At 34.6% G+C, this 15,434-nt stretch overlaps 1 protein-coding gene across 1 annotated transcript in view; it reads right to left on the bottom strand.

Annotated features, from left to right (window-relative positions):
- LOC149796459 (uncharacterized) overlaps positions 1-15,434 on the bottom strand; it is a 108,474-nt gene that overhangs the window by 50,506 nt on the left and 42,534 nt on the right. The window lies entirely within an intron of this gene.

Here is a 15,434-nt window from a genome sequence, read left to right as displayed (position 1 = left end):
CATTAACAGAACATTTTCTCTATGACCATATGTTGGAAATATGCCATTTTCATCTTGAAATAACATGAGGTCAAGAAATTGCAGTAACCAAACAACAGTTTTAAAATGGTGTGTATTGTAAGTGTTGGAATATTTCCTGTGAATTTATTTCCAACATCATCCTAAAGAGTCTTTCACATTTTAAAACCCTGTCCTGTATTCCTACTAGGAGTGTGAAATCACCTCAAAGACAAATAATGGCTGTATTATCTCAAACATCCCATGTTGATACTTGGTGATGACCCCCAAATGAAGAAAAAAAAGTGACAAAACAATGATGATTACTCAGTCACTTGGGGGTCAAATTAGAAGGCCTTTTTGCAGCAGGAATTGCATCTGAACCTGCTGGAGGTTCTTAAAGGCATATTGCCACAAGCTGTCAGTGTTCTATAACTCCAGGACTGCACCTTTGCCATGTACAAGTTCATAAGGCCAAAGAAATAACATATTTCACAGTGACAAAGGTAAATCTCAGGTACCAATGTAACAACAATTATAAGGCCTCCATTTTAAGGCAGCTGTGCCAATCAAAATGCTGAAGGTTTTTCAACGTATTTTGTTGCAGCGTTGTCACAGTTCGATTGTGTGCTTGCCAGGTACAGTTCATGCAGCCAAAGAAATGCAAGTATTTAACAGTGCTGAAAGGTAAACCTGGAAATTGGTTAAAAATTTCAGACCGTAATAGGTCTCACTGTATCTGAATGCACAACGTTCAGTCAAGTGAATATTATCATTCTCCTTGCATCTGCCCTTACTGTCCTTTGTTTTCAAAAGTAAAGAGAAATGGCATGCCTCAAAAGGTGTCCATGTGTACACAGTGACAAGTGACATTTTGTTTTTTCTTCAAGAGCATATGTACAAGCCTTATATTTATTTAACAGTTAAGACTACTTAATACGGACAATAGTTTTGCCCTCTCATACATTAATAAAATGGGGGTTGCCTTGCATTCAGGAACTTGACAAACTGGATATTTCATATAATGGAATAGTGTAAAGCATCGGTTATTTGGCTCAGACTCTTTATCATCGGTCTGGCACAGTGAACATAAAGGCCAACTTTCTATCATGCTAATTAAACAATGACTGAATGCAAGTTGAGGCCTGAAAATATCTAGGGAATTGAACATGTAGTTTGATAAATGTTCTATTGACCCTTCTGTCTCAAGACTGTACTGACAGCTGAATACATGCATTTCATACAAACCAGACCCTCAAACATCACTTGTTCATGCCTTTGTTATATCTTGCAGTACCTACACTCTACTATATGTTCCTACTTCTTTTCAGTGTATTTCCTTGAGATCTCAAGAAACAAGAGAAGTGGGGAGGTGGCAATGATAACACTAATCTTAAAAATATTTAGTCATGGTCCCCAAAACTATTGACTTTTGTCCCAGATCAGTTGTACATACTGCTCAGAACATCCAAGATGCTGTTTCCTACAAACAGGACCTCGCAATAATGGACCCACTGAAACAGCTCTGCTTGGAAGCATTTCTGTTATCGAGCAGGCTATGGTAAACAGACTTAAAACAGTTGATTTATGTTAGTTTTTGCTGCACATGGAGACAATACACCTGCTTATAATGTCAGGCAAATACCTCAAGTGATTGCTTCGCCAGACCTATCCATTTTTCTCACTTGTAAATTTTGTTTTGGAATCCTTACGGTCCTCTTTCATAGTTTATAAGGCTATCGAGCCATCAATACAGCCATATCTACTATTAGCACATCCAGTTTTAAAAAATATGGTTCCAATTATTCGTAATAAACCTTTCCTTTCATGTTTCAGGAAATGAGTGTTAAACCAGAGATCTAATTTCCCCAAGAATGTAGCTACACCATATTTTAATTCTGTCTTAAAATACTTAAATTGCTTTCCCTGGTTTGTAAACTTAACTTGAAATTACCATCATACACAATCATTTTTCTTCTGGCATTACCTGCAAAGCAAGCAAACTCTACATTTTTCACATCCAAGGAATTAATATGTATATTAATATGTATATAAGAACAGAACTGTTTTCAACAGGTGACTTTTGGCAGTCAGGTGCAGGTAATTTTTGGGAAGAAATTCATTTTGCAGCTTATACACCAGCCAGCTATCTTTGTACAGCCACTCTGATAGTCATTTCAATAGTACAAACAGTATTAAGAATAATAAAAACCTCCTTGACACTACAATCAAAACAGCTATTTGGAGCAAAGACTCTGTCTTCCTGAAATATTACCAGAAACCAACCCATCAGATGTGTCATTCAGTGTAAACCATTTTAACTCATTAACCCCTGGCGCCTCATTTATGCATCAGGATGTAATAGCCTACTTCCGAGATCTATAGTGTCAAGGTCATTTAAATACACTAAAATGGGTGGTATTATAGAAAGGTAGATGTAGCTCTACAATGATACCAAATAATCTGGAATATCTAGTTACACTACAAAATACAGAGTGAAAAACATAATTGATTGAGCCTGATTTTTTTCACCCAAAATTCACCAGAGGTCAGAATCTGATTTTGTGTATGGATTTTAGATTTTTTTTGGCCTCAGATCTAAGGCAGACCAGTCTAAACTGCAGAGAGACAGGCGAATCTTTTAAAAAAATAGAATGAGATGGGCATTTGGAATAAAGAGTGGTCTGGATACAAAAATGGTTTGTCCAGTAAGCAAGCAAAAAAAAACTCCAACTGTAACCCTTCTGCTCATACATGAACAGCCAATGCAAAATAATGTTTCTAACACAACTAAGCATAAGGTTAACTGGAAATCTCTTGGAAGCCGATGTATTGGGATGTATTCAGAAACTAAGCCCCCAAAATGTGTTTCCAATTCACATTTCAGGCAAAAACGACCAAAACCTCCAGGGGTTAAAGAGTTAATTGGCTCAGACCTAGTGTCATTAAATTTAATACATGCATTTATCATCTTCAGCTGAATTTGCACAGTACATTCATATGATTTATGATGCTGAGTGCATAGCTAATTTGTTTTCCCATAATATACTTCTGTTACAGGATACACTCTTAACATCTTGTGAGGTCCTTAGAGTAAATAAGGTTCAATGAAATTGGAAAATTAATTGACACTTAACAAGTTAAAATTTTATGACAATTTTCATTCAACCTGTAGCACCCTTACTGTAAGTATTGTTGTGAATAATGTGACATAGTATCATTATGATTATTATTATTGTTATTATTATTATTATTATTATCTGCTGTCAAAAGAAACAAATCATTGGCAGTTCTTTTTATACGAAATAAACACTTAAAATATACATAATTATTGATTTCTGAGAGAGAGAGAGAGAGAGAGAGACAGACAGACAGACAGAGAGATCCCACTCTGCCAGCATTCTATAAAGAATTAAACTTCATTAATCTCGCTTATTTTTTAAAAAAAACAAATAAGAAAAATCACTCAAGATGAAATGTGGTTTTCCGCAACCGAGACCTAATTTGGCATCGAGACATAAACTGCAGTTATTTCCCTTGTTTTCTGTCCTGAGACGGGTTTGTGAAACCAAATCTGCTTATGACTGGTTTGTGAAACCAAATCTGCTTATGACAAAAACAAAAGGCTGCTTCAGTTTTAAAGAGGTTCCATTTTCAAAATTGAACTATCACAATTTAGCTAATTAATTCAGGAAATTTCACTGCAGGCAGTACCAATAAATGTGCCAGAAATGACCATGGAATCCCAGAGATAATTTAAAATCACAGAGTTATCATGTAGGTGAGTAAAATCAAAGATTATTTTGTATCTTGCCCATTTACAGGACTGCAGTTTGGTTGGCAACTATACTGTCATAGTATTATTGCTGCACAGTGTTCGCTTACAATACATCAAGTGACATGACTATAATCTTCCTCCACATAATCATTGAGATGATAACTTTGCAAATCATTATTATTTACTGCTCTGCCTGTCAAACTGCAGTTTTCGATGCAGTGTTGTCGGTTACTGAAATGAGGTTAATGAATTATGAAATTAAATGCAAGCATCTTAATCCCATTTCCATTTTTTTCTTAGTGACTTTTTTCTTCTCGCTTATCAAATTTGACAATTACCTGCATGCAATAAACTTTAAATGAGACAAATTCAGAGGTCACTGCATTGATCTTTTTTCTTTTTTTTTAATTAAAAAAAATATGGCAGTGACACTATTTCAAAGGTCTTAAAGTATCAAGCGAGTAATTTCATTGCTTTCTTCTGTTTAAAAATGTGAAGAGCCAATCGTTTGGCAGATGTCATATCTATTTCATAATGGATGGTAAAACTAATATTTAGAATCTCTTTAAAGGATGGCCAATTTATGTATAACACTTATAGAAGTTTCTATAACCTGTGAATATTTCTCTAAGGTTGAACATAATGAAATGCTTTTGCTAACAGGTAAATAGTCAGATATTTTGACCAGGTTATATAGTACATTTTGCTGTAATCTATTTTAGTGGATGATGCCTCAGACTCAACAAAAAGCAGGGAAGGTGAAGGATTTTATTCTGAGAGGATTTGTTTAGAAGAGGTGGTTAATTGTATTCGAATGGCAAACATTCTTGTTTTTCACCTAATTGTGTACAGTTTTAGCAGAAGGGAGGGGAATGTAACCATCTGACAGCATCCTTCCCCAAATCAAATGGATTTCTATATGTATGGGAAGTAAAATGTTTCTGAAGCCATGCAGAAAAAATGTGATAATTTTCCCTACATATTCAAGAAAATGACTGTGAGAGATTCCTCAGACTGAAGAGCTTGCCTTTCTGTGTAGTAGTCTGAATTTCTGGAATGGTTCCCTTAATAATACATTGGGTGATCCTGCTAATGTGTTTTTCAGATTTTGTTAGATTCTATTTGCTCATTTGAGCTCTACCTAATTTGCATGTTAAAGTGCACACAAGCCTAACATGTGAGAATCACATTTGCAAAAAGGTTGCCAATTTTGGTGTAAGTTGTAATTGTATCTTATGGTAACTGTACCCTAGAGTACTTTCTTGTTTAAAATGATCATTAAAAGCTGGCAATTTAAGCAAAGCTGATACCACGTTTGTAATCTGCACAACAGGACTTTTGCATTCCAAAAAGTATTATCATTCATGCATTCAAATACAAAACCTGAATACACCCATAATGGTTCAAGTTGTTTTACAGTGTCTGGCAAATGCAGTACATGTAACTGATGTAAATATGCTGCCTTATGATTTTCACCATACAATACAGAGAATAAGCAAAAGAAATTTATAAGAAGTTCATATTTTTCTGTACATCGTTTTAAAACTTTTTACTTGGAAAGAAGACTGTTTCAAGATATGTCTATTTTTGTAAATAAATCTACTTCAGAAATAGTTGAGATTTGTTCCAAATATTTAAAATTTATTTTGTATATAATCTTTCCAATTTAACTGCAACAATTTTATCATGAACAGTATTCTTGATTGGTTCGTAGTGTCATTTTTCATGCAATATTTTAATAGCAATGAACCTTGCATAAGCTTGTGTAAGCTTTTCTGTACATGCAAGCTTGAGCAAGCTTGTTTGTTCATGCAAGCTTGCAAAAGCTTAGTTTGTCCTCGCAAGCTTGCACTAGCTTGTTAATACTTGCAAGCTTGCACCAGCTTGTATATATATAGGATTGTGCAAGCTTGCAGCAATCTTCTGCAAGCTAGCAATATTTCTTACATGTGGTTTGCACAAGGTTCCAAATACTAGCTTCCACAATAATAGTTTGTGCAAGCTTGTCGCAAGCTTGCATGAAGAGCTTGCAATTTCCAATTGGGGATGGATGATGCTAAGTATGATCAGGAGTAATTCAGAAAGGATTAAATACATTAAAGGAATATGATTGGATTAGTTATTACAAAAGAGCTCAAATGGCATACAAGATGTCTGTTTGGCCTTGGTAGTTAAAAGTTTCTCAAGACGTCTAAGCATGCATAATCTCCCCATGCTAGATGCCAAAATCTAAATAAATATAACAAAAATCTCAAGAGATACCCAACAGATTGCTGGGACTGTCAGTAGAACTTGAACCAAGAGAGCCAATGTTTCAAAGGTCTTGGGAGAGTATCTGGTACTTGCCAATTCTAAAATGGCTGAGTGAGCCACAAGTTAATGAGGATATGTGGTGTTTACTGTCAAGGTCTGCTGGTTCTAGAGATATAACATTACAAGATCATCAGAACATGTTGGATCAGTGCATTGAACCCCTTTGGCAGCTGGCTCAATCCATCAAAAAAGGAAGGCAAGGAAATATTTGACTGACTCAACTACCCTTTTGGGAGTTTTCAGTCTGACGCATGTCCTTGCTGAAATTTCATATGCCACTGTTATTGGCTTCTACATATGCAGCCTGTGTCTTTGTGTCCAAGTTCAGTGGGCAATTCATTCCATGTTGCTGGGCCCTGGTATGCAAAAAATGCTGTCCATATGACTTTGTTTTCATAGTGGGAATAATGAGTATACGATTGTCAGAAGAGGAGTGTAAGTATCTTGCTGGTGTGTACACATGGGTGAGGTCAGATAGGTATGTTGGACTGGAGTCCGTCAGTGAAACATAGCACAGAGAACAAATTTTGTGTTTGATTCTGGATCGAATGGATAGCCAGTGTAGGGTACAGAGCAGCGGGAAGGTGTGCTCTGATCGTGGTACTCAAGTATGATCCGAGCAGCTGTGTTTTGAACTTTTAGAAGTTTCTGGAGCATATATTGAGATGAACCAGACAGAATCGACTTAACAATAGTCCAGTCTTGAAAGAACTAATGAACATACAAGTGTTTAAGTGGCATCAACTGAAAGATATTTGCGAATTGAGCTGATGCGTCTCAGCTCAAAATATGCAGCCTTGCAGATGTTCATGACATGTTGGTGCAATGTGAGAGTACTGTCCAGAGTAACACCTAGGTTTCGTACTGATTGTGTGAATTTAATGTTGGTGTTGCTGATATTTCTTGTTTGAGGTAAAGGATGTGAATGAGAAAGTCTTTGTGTTGTGATCAGAATGGCCTCCGTTTTATCATCATTCATCTGCAGCTTGTTACATGTCATCCATGAAATCTTTCCACTATCCAACGCAGAGAGAATGTCATTAACTACTTTTAGAAGAGTAGTTTCAGTACTGTGGCAAGGGCGATATGCAGATTGTACATTGCTAAAAAGACTGTTTGAATTCAGATGAGATACAAGCTGGGATAGAACAACCTTGTCTAACATTTTTTATGTGAATGGGAGATTAGAAACTGGGTGGTAGTTTTTTAACTCGTCATATATCTTCCTGAAATTTCTTTTTCCCCAAATGTTAGTGATTTAAATGAAAGGAAACTCAATCCAAAGATTTCTGATAGACTGTGCAAAGTACTTTTTTAAGAAAAATAAATTTCTTTGGTTCTCATTCAAATTTCCAAATTAAACCATATGTGTTATGGCAACCTGAACCAGGGTCCAACTCAAAAAGTCCTTGCAAAAATGCTCAAGATCAAATAAGGGAGGCAATTACAGTAGTTCCTCTTTGGCCACCTTAAGGTTTGGTTCAGATGTTTAACAAAGAATAATGTTGGAGTCCAGTTCATCTCCAAAGCAGAGGCATCTCTGTCTTTCTCAGTGTCAAGAAATCCACGCCCTTTTTCACTAAATACCTTCAAATGATATGCAGTATTGTATCCGAGTTGGACTGGAAAGTTGTGGACTTTAGAATCTGTTATAAACTTGGTCTCCATGTCATGCAAATAATCTACTAATAAACAATACAACCTGGCTTGGAAAAGATGGGTTTTTGTGGTGTAGTAAATGGAAGTCTAATCCCATTAAACCAACTGTGAACCAGGTTATTTTATACCATGTTTCTCTTCACAGACATTGGGAACTCTTATAGTCTTGTAAGATGCCTTTATATCAATGATGGCACAGACTTTGGCTTGCCCTGGAAATTAAGATTTAATGACCAAGAAAGTGGAGTAGTTAGAGGCACTCTTCAATGCCCAACCTCCAAAACCAAGACACTACTTTACAAAGTTGTTATGTTTGGGGAGTGGCTTGTTCTCATTGTAAGCTCTAAATCTGAAAAACTTTAAAATCAATCTTTTTGATTATTTTGACAACAGCACATGATCTATAAATAAAGCCAGGAAGTCAAAGCTTGCAGCAATATGCAACTTCGATCCTCTAGGTTTCTGAGAAAATTTTAATACTTCTCATCTATCATATCAGATGGCTGGATGGGGGGGGGAGGGGTCTGCCATTCCCCATTAAAGTCGATTTTAAGAAAACTTCCCAGATTCGACCCAGATACATGTAACGCCAATCTTGAGCAGTTTTGACAGGCAATCAGCAACCTGAATCTATCCAAAACTCAGGAAACTGCTCATACATCTTGGTGGACTCAGTATAGTTAACTAACATTGCCACATTTCAATGGATACACTAAAAGAGCATTTTTAATTCACACTGACTCCAGAGGATCAAATAAAGATCTATCATCTGCAAAATGCTGAGATCAACAATGATGAGGACTGCAAAACAAAGAACTACAAAGAATGGCTAAATATACAGTACTTGGGCTACATATGAGTTTGAAAGACAACAAGTTACTGTGAAATGATTGATGGTACTATAGGGCTAAATACAGTTATGGTATTTATATGGGTTTTAAAAGACAAGATATAATTGTTTTTAAATTTTCTCAATTCTTTTCATAAATTAAATAATGGTATATCTATGATAGAGGAATATATATCCATTAACTGCTAAATTAAGAAGCTGTGATTCCAGTTAAATATGGTATCAGCAGCCACGGGGGGGGGGGGGGGGGGGGGCCAATGGTGTTAGGTTATAGTCCAGGCTGAGAAATGAAACGAATAAGTCACTACAGCTGTGGGATTATGTGTTTGTAAACCTACTACAAATCAATGATAGAAAATTTTCCTTAATATAATTAAAGGTCACCAGCCATACTCCAAAATTTTCTTTTTACATCAAATTTGCATTAAATTATTAAAAGTAGTTATATTCGCACAAAAAGAATTAAACAATTATCAAGTGTAAAGAAGAAATAATAATTTAATTACTTTAAATAGAAGTATGCAATGCTGTTATTTTCCCCTAGCTACAATTTCCCACCTACAGAGGATGCCAACCAGAAAAGATGTACATTTATCCCCACAAGATGAAGTACACGCTTCTTGTCGAAAAATAAAACACTATAAACTATCGATAGGGAACATTTAGATGACACCAGTGAAAACTAATTTACTGTTTAGCTTTATATCGATGTGCATGTATGATGCACTAGATTGTGTCACTTTCAAAACTGTTCCATTGTTTCAATTTATTTTCAAAATTCCCATTAATACAGGTACAAAGGAATCAATGTTGGCTTCCTATGTTGGCCAACTTCCTATAAAAAAAATCGGCACACTTAAAAGCATCCAAAGTCAATTTCCAGGGCTGACTAGCTTTGTAATAAAATAACCTTTGTATCCGATATCCTGTCAGTAAGTTTAAGCAGTGAGTTTATTGCTTGCTGCCAGTTATGCTTTTTTATCATCCAGGCTTCTATGTGTTTGCCATATGTAATCATAATTGATGTTTACTGGGATAAATAGTATGCACAGCAATAACTTGCTTTAATAATACTTTTGCAACCCATGCAAGTGAATAGATTATCATTTGCATTCACAATGAATGTATTTTAAAATAATGACCTTTATTTGAGAGATATCGTCATATAATTAACCTGGATAAAATACCATCTTGGTCATTTTGCATCTTAGAACTTATCATGTGTGAATGGCAGGTGCCTTCAAGCAATCAGGTGATATTCTCGTCTCTTTTGCAATTAGTTATCTGACATCAGCAATACACACAACAGTAAGGAATGCAAATGCCAGCTGGCATCTGCTACATATATGGAGTTCGTGGATATATTATTTTCTTGAATAAATTTCTCATGATGAAAAAAGAAGGAATAAATGATAACAATGCAAGGTTGGTTTCTTTCATTTTTTCTTCAAATAAGTGTTTACCTTTTTTATTGTACCATATGTGGGGAGGGGCATAAATTCAACACAAAAATATTTCCTTTCTAATTTGTATGGAATTATGAAGCAAATCTGATTGACGATATTGACTAGTAATGACAAGCTTTCAGTTTACATGCGCACACACTAAGACATCAACTTGAAAAATAAAAACAATAAAATTAACTGGTAAGAGCTTTATATTACAGCAACAGATCTGCCAACCCTGACAAGTCCATCTCAGTAAGGCAGTTTTTTTTCTTCCCATAAGGTTGACCAGTTTTCAGTAAGGTGTAACAAAATATCAGCAAGTTAATAACTGTTATTGTAAAGCTGGAAAACGTATTAAAAGTTTGACACAACAACGATAAACATTATGTTCAACTGAAAAGTTTGTAAAGTACGTGTAGACTTTATTTAACACTAGTCGGCTGCACAAACTCTAGTTTCAAACCCTATGCAGCTCAATGGCTTGTTGCTATCTCTCAACTTGACATAATTCTTGGAAATTCTTTTCCATTTCACATGACGATGGCAATCATATCTCCCGCCATGAGATACTGAAATTGACATATAATGTCCAATTTTCATAATTGTTTCCTTTCCAGCTTTTATTCACAAGAATATGAATACTCCTTTTTATTTTTCTGTGTTGATTTAGTAACACTTTTCTAGAAGTTTCTTTCCCCTTATAGAACATATGGTACTAATGATATGGAAAAATGGGAACCAGCCTGGAAATGGGTGAACCTAAAATAGATTATATATGGGTTTGGCTGTCCAGGATTGGTTAATAATAAGTTATGTTTTAGGAAAAAGAATCTTTTGAGAGCTTATCCTAGCTGTAAGTGAAAAAAAAATACAGACATTGTTTTATTGATAGAATTTCAGTCCTTTCACAGTCTTGAGTTTGGAACACTCATTACTAAAAATTAGCACCAGACTCCTTGGTGTGGAATTGAAAGCACATGTTTCAAACACATGCAGTTCCAGAAAATGTCATGGCTCATATTCTTTCCTCAACACAGAAGCTGACATCCAGGTTTCATCTATACTGATAAATATAGGTTTCATCATGAGCACTCAAAAATTTTAAGTTACTGAATTTTTAATATCATGGTGTTTGCATAGGTTTACTATGGAAACTAAACTAGTACCGTTAAGTCCTATAGACAGCCACAGCAATAGTGTCTCCTCATATGCAAGTGCAATTAACTTTACTATAAATGCAATCATATGGTTCTATTTGAGGATAACAAGCAAAATTAATACCTTTTGTAAACCAAAGAGTGACTTTCAGTGGGATATTAAACACATAGTCAGATATATCAACTGTTGCCAAGAAGGAGGGGGAACAGTGTGTAGATTCGACTGTTAGGTGGAGTGTTTTGCACTTTGTTTTATATCTAAGCATATATAAAATTCATGCAATTTACCATTTATAGAGTAATTACAGTAAGCAATATGATATTTCCAAGTTGTGTTTTGAAACATAATGCTTCAAATATGATCACTTAGGTCTCTTCAACCATGCTTAATGGTGATGACCTCTCACCCCACTAATTTCTTTCAATGAATGTTTTGAAAGTTCATATTTTGCATTTTAAAGGACTTAAGTCTATCGTACTTAAGTTTTAAATGATGTGTTTTCTGGAGGGAATTTTAGGTAATTTTTGTCATTTAAATATATTTTTCTGTAATAATACATGTACATATAGATGGTCACCATGACCTTTTACTTATAATACATTAATTACATAACATGACAAGGCTGGTAATATATTTCAGCATTAAATTGAAGAGCGATAAATGGTGATATTAAAAAAGATGATTCTTAATAAACAGCTTTATTTTAATATTCATTCTGATTTTCTTAACTAAAGCTCAAATATTTACATGTTGCCTGAAATGCACCATTGGTCTTCAGGTGAAGATGAACTTGCAATATAATGTAATAATCACTACTGTAATCTTTGACAAGCAGAACTATGCACATTGCTTACTTATGTATTGAACTTCCTAGGGCTGTCAAGAAAATCAAGGGTGAATATAGGACACACGATACTAATGATATGGAAAAATGGGAACCAGCCTGGAAATAGGTGAACCTAAAATAGAGTATATATGTGTTTGGCTGTCCAGGATTGGTAATTAATGTAAGTTATGTTTTAGGGAAAAGAATCTTTTGAGAGCTTCTCTTAGTTGTAAGTGGAAAAAAATTAGAGACATTGTTTCATTGATGGAATTTCAGTCCTTTAACAGTCTTGAGTTTGGAACACTCATTACTAAAATTTGCACCTGACTCTTTGGTGTGGATTTGAAAGCACATGTTTCCAACACATGCAGTTCCAGAAAATGCCATGGCTCATATCCTTTTCTCTAAACAGAAGCTTACATCCAGGTTTCATCTATACTGATAAATATAGGTTTGATCATGAGCACTCAAAAATTTTAAGTTACTGAATTTTTAATATCATGGTGTTTGCATAGGTTTACTATGGGAACTGAATTAGTACTGTGAGTCCTATACATGCATTGCTTTCTGGACGCCATTTAAAAAAATTCTATAATCAACAGTTTGATCATGCAGATGTTTCACATGAACAAATTGGTTGCAGTTTAAAGCATCTGTGGTGCTTTTGTAAAGTTAGTCTGGTTCCCTGACTAATTTGACTAATTCTAAGATAAAACCTGGATCCTGATAAAACATGGATGAGCCAATTATCCTGACTTTTCAGCAACAATAATTTTTCTGTAGTCTTGCTAGTATACCGTAAGTTCGTATTTTAAGGGTAATTTTCGAAAGACTTACGGCAAATTCGTAAGAGTTGGCAGGTCTGCCTGAGCAACTAAACACATACAAAATGCTCAGCTCTATTCTCTTTCTCTCTCTCTCATGTAATCGAGTGTGTATTAAATGCAGCAGTGTTAAAACTTTAAAATTAAATATATTTGTTATAATCTCACTTACGCTACTCTATGAAAAATGTATACATATTCTGTAGAATATTATCTGTTAAGTATTATTGTTTTATAAATCAATATTGACAATTTGACCGGAAGACTTAAATTGAGAATGTTTTGTGCAGATGCATATATTTTTAGCATATAAGATAAACGTATATAAATATTTTAATTAGAATGAGCAAGATATGTCAGTTTGTGTTTCTTTCATATATATATGTTACGAAGTATGATTACTTTCTTTTAACTAAAGATAGTTTAGCTTGTTAAAATTTGTTCATTTTTTTCTGGAAACCTATTCTATTTTACAACCTATAAAAATTTTCAAAAACATTTTATCCTGCATTATATATATCTTACACAGTATCTACTTATTGTTTGAAGAAAAAGAACTTGTTCAAACTATTGAAACTATTGTTAAGTGGGGCTGAATTGTCTTTCAAGTTGGGCCAAATTGTCTTTCAAGCTGGGACTAATTGTTTCAATTTTGGTCCAATTTGGGCCAAATCGTCTTTGGGACAAATTGACTATAATCTGGCATAAATGGTACAACTTTCCCATCCCTCACTCAATCTGATCACACAGCTTCAATCCACCATATTTTTTCCTGGTAAACAAGGTCTTTTGGAAAAAGAAAGAACCATTTTGTCCCATAATCACTCATTTTGTTACATCCATATGCAACACAGTGCACCATATTTGCTGTACAAAAACAGGATCATAAGATATATCACACAGACATTTACATGGTGAAATTAAACACTTAAATGGCAAGGTTGAATAGAAGGGATAAATGTAAGTCATATCCGTTTTGGTACATGGAAATTACCGACTGTTTAAAGAAATTGCCAGAATTTAAAAAATCATTAAAAAAAGCTGATTTTTAAGTCTCAATAAACATTTTTATGGTATGCATACATAACAAATGCATTTTTTAATGACTATAATAATAGCACACGTTTGTACAATATAGGTGGCCGGTGACCTATAAACATTTAAATCAGTGACCAGTTGTTGGGAGATTGAAAGTTCTTTTAGTTGATATAAAGTGCTTAAAACAGAGTTGGGTGGTTACAGTTCAGTTTGGAATGAATTGCCTCATAAGGATATATTTTACAAGTAGTTTCCAACTTAATATTTTTGGAAATTTTATCAGTTGCAAAAGAGTGTGTATGGAGAGTGGATATATGACTATAATTTGGATTAAATAATTTAGATTTTGTTTATGTTGGCATGTAGACTAGGGTCAGATAAAGGTCTGCAACTAACACAGACAGACCGTAAGTTTAGATCTAGAAAAGGTCCTCAGGGAATGCTCTCTCTGAAGTCCCTAGGACTGTTCATAAGCCAGGTCAAACATAGCACAAAGGCCTCAGCATGTAGAATTGGAGGTATTAGGGTTACATTAAATAAAGAAAAGAAAAACCCTCTCACTTGTGACTAATTCCCCTTAGCACAGTTACATCAGAAAGGTGCTACTACACTGGGATGAGATGGTGTGAATATATAAAGAAAAAGGAAATTTGTTCAATACTGTAGTTAATCCTAATGATGTAAAGTCAAAACTCCCATCCAAATTTTAAAACTTTTCTGCAAACTGACAACTCAATATGGAGTTCTTCTGATCTGTTGTAAACTGACCACTTGTAAACTGACCAGTCAATATGGAGTTCATACAAAAGAATTTGCATATACCAATGTGTGTGTTTACCTGGCTGAGCATGCATATGCACACACACACACATATGCAAGCATATGCACACACAAGTCCAGGGATATCAAGACTTTTAAAAGAAGGCTGTTTACTCAAGTGGTGAGGCCCACAATCAAACTATTTGTTTAGATTGTTTATATTTTGATTTGGACAAATGGAGAAGCTATGGTATACAATCTCACCCTATTCTGACAATCCACAAGCACTTGCACAACATGCACACACCTTTTAAGTTATAAGATAAAAGAAAATATGTATATACCATTCAAAATCCACCAATGAACACCAACAAAGATGTGAAAAGATAGACCCAAAAAGACTCCGTCCTCTCCAGTTCTTTTTCTTGATATGGCCATTCTCTCTCTCTCTCTCTCTCTCACACACACACATGAATGTGTCATGAGCCAAAGATCTGCATAATCAGTATCAATAAACAGTGGAACGATAAACAATATTGAGCTAGATAATGATAAATGTAAGCAACCAGTTGAAATAACAGTACAACATATTTAAAAATGTTTTCAGGGTTAATTTTTAAGTGAATAAAAATCTTAGGCTAGATGACATGAAAGACAGACAGAAAGAAAGAAATAATGCAAGAGGAACAAATTAATGAAGGAGGAAGAAAATAACTTCTATATATTTAAACCGAAAAAGAAAAAGTTATGCTCTCAAGGAGGCTAGAACTGCTGCTTTAAGTTC

The sequence above is a fragment of the Sinohyriopsis cumingii genome, chromosome 6 (assembly GCF_028554795.1).
Source record: "Sinohyriopsis cumingii isolate HCF-2022 chromosome 6, ASM2855479v2, whole genome shotgun sequence".
NCBI lineage: Eukaryota > Metazoa > Mollusca > Bivalvia > Unionida > Unionidae > Sinohyriopsis > Sinohyriopsis cumingii.
This window is presented reverse-complemented; position numbering and strand designations above follow the sequence as displayed.